Below are 2,498 nucleotides of genomic sequence, written 5' to 3' on the forward strand. Positions count from 1 at the left end.
CACTAATTACAAGATAATTAGTCACCCATCACGAATCACAGCTATGAATGAGTCATCTGAAGATGAAGAACTTCTTGCTACCAAATGTTTCTAACAAAACTTGCATTTGGTATACAATTGAGATGAAAGACTAATGTTGAGATATGTGAATGTCTCAGACAATCAAGGAAACTTTAGACGTCACTAACCTTGGTCTGGTTTTGGCGTTGGAGTATGCATTTTGCTAACAAGACCAACAGAGGCAACTTTCTTTGTTTTTGTTTTCCAGAGAACAACCTTGTCCATTGGTGTGGGTAGTAGATGATAACCTTTGTGCTGAGAAACTTATTGCATTGGGCAGTGGTCGGTTACATTTCCAAGCTTCGTTGACATGGTCTGTCTCTTTTGCAAGAGAAGTTAAACATGAGAATGAGTCATTTACTGACAGTTAGGTGAGACCTTTCCAAACCAATGTCCTTTATGTTATGCACTGAGCAATGACACTACATATGACTGAGCTTTGATGAGGAGAAGAGGGAGTAGTGCTGAGGCTGGTCACTTTCCACTTGAGTTTCAGGTAGAAGAGTATGCATGTTTTGAATTTAAGCCAAGACTGGATGAGTCGTATCTAGCATTAGTTGGAAGTTGAGTCAGATGCCCTTTGAGGTTGTGTCAACCACTGAGTTTTTAATGATGCTATTGTTGTTGTTAAGTGCTGTCCAGTAAATTCTGACCCATAGTGATCCTGTATAGGTTTCCAAGGAGCAGCTGGTGAGCTTTAACAACCGACATTGCAGTTCAAACGACTTTGCAGTCTGATGCATTAGCCCTGCAAAAGAAGAGCAGCAATCTAGCCCATAGGCTGTGACTCTCAAGACTTGAAATGGTCAAAATCTTGTAAATATCTTATATTTTACCTGGTTTGTGAAAGAAGAAGATTGTTATTGTAATTGTTAAGTGCCATCGAGTTAGTTCCGACCCATAGAAACCTTGTATAGGGTTTCTAAGGAGTGGCTAGTGAGCTTGAACCGCTGCTGACCTTGCAGATCAAACTGACTTTGCAGTCCAGCGCATTAATCCACAGTGCCACATCAGGACTCCAGAAGGAAGATTAGTGCAATATAAAAAGAAAACAACCAATGAAAATGGTAACACAACTCCAAACTAAAAAGATATTTTTTTAAAAAAATTTAAATGATTGGAAATCACTGATGCATATATATAGCCTTCTTTGATTTTTTTGGTTCATTTGTGAGATCAACACATAATAATTATGATAGACTCCTATTGGCATGTTAATGGAACCTTATATAAATAACAGCAGCGATAGCTAGTTGCCTCGTTCCCAAACCACCTTACTCTTGCATTCCTGTCTGGTGCAAGGCCTTATTCCATTTGGTTATTGTCATTCTTGTTACAGAAGTCAGTTCACTCAGGGTCAGAAGTGAGATGTTAGCTTTCTCACAGTGAAGAGTGTAGCGTTATCTCCCTCTTATCTCCTCACTTTCTCTGTGTTTTCACAATAAAAGCCTAGGCATCTTCTTTGTTCATAACATCACTGAATAAATATTACAGGCTTCAAACACCTTCTTAGTGAAATCACTTGTAGCAATTTCTAATTCAGTTTGGTTTGTAGTAAATGTCTCCCACTCATGTAGACGTGAGAACAATAAAAAGTCGAGGAAGCTAAAATACTAACAATAAAAGAGGAGAAAAGGGACAACTTAAAAATTCAGAAAGAAAAAAATGTAACTGACCTTGTGCGCATGAATTAGGGAACATACTGTATGTGTATGGCATCATTATTGGCATTAGAATTGGGTCATATGAAGAAGTAAAAAAAAAAAAAAAAAAAAAAAGGTTATGGAAAAATGGAATTAAAAGATAATGGAATTTTTCCACGAATTTTTAAAGCTTTCTCATGTTGTTGTTTAGTGCCATCGAGTTGGTTCTGACCCATAGTGACCCGGTATAGGCTATCCGAGGACCAGCTGGGGAGCTTAAACCGCCGACCTTGCAGATCAAACTGATCTGGTGTGGTGCTAATGCGCTGGACTGCAAAGCCATTTGAACTGCAAGGTCGGTGGTTCAAGCTCACCAGCTGCTCCTCAGAAACCCTATACAGGATTGTTATGGGTCGGAACAGACGGCACTTCACAACAAACAACACACACACACACATATACATGTTGTTCTTGCTGTTAAGTATCTTGTAGTCGGTTCTGACTCATAGTGATCCTACACAGGGTTTCCGAGGCTGTAAATCTAAATCTTTATGGGAGCAGAAAGCCTCATCTTTCTCCCTCAGAACTGCTGGTAGGTTTGAACTGCCACCTTTGAGGTAATCAGCCCGATTTGTAACCACTATGCCACCAGATCTGTCTCTCTCTCTCTCTCTCTCTCTCTCTGTCTCTCTGTCTCTCTGTCTCTCTCTCTCTATATATATATGTATGTATATATGTATTATGTATGTATATATATGTATGTATGTATATGTGTATATATACATATATATACAT

Source organism: Chrysochloris asiatica, unplaced genomic scaffold, assembly GCF_000296735.1.
Source record: "Chrysochloris asiatica unplaced genomic scaffold, ChrAsi1.0 scaffold00134, whole genome shotgun sequence".
Taxonomy (NCBI): Eukaryota; Metazoa; Chordata; class Mammalia; order Afrosoricida; family Chrysochloridae; genus Chrysochloris; species Chrysochloris asiatica.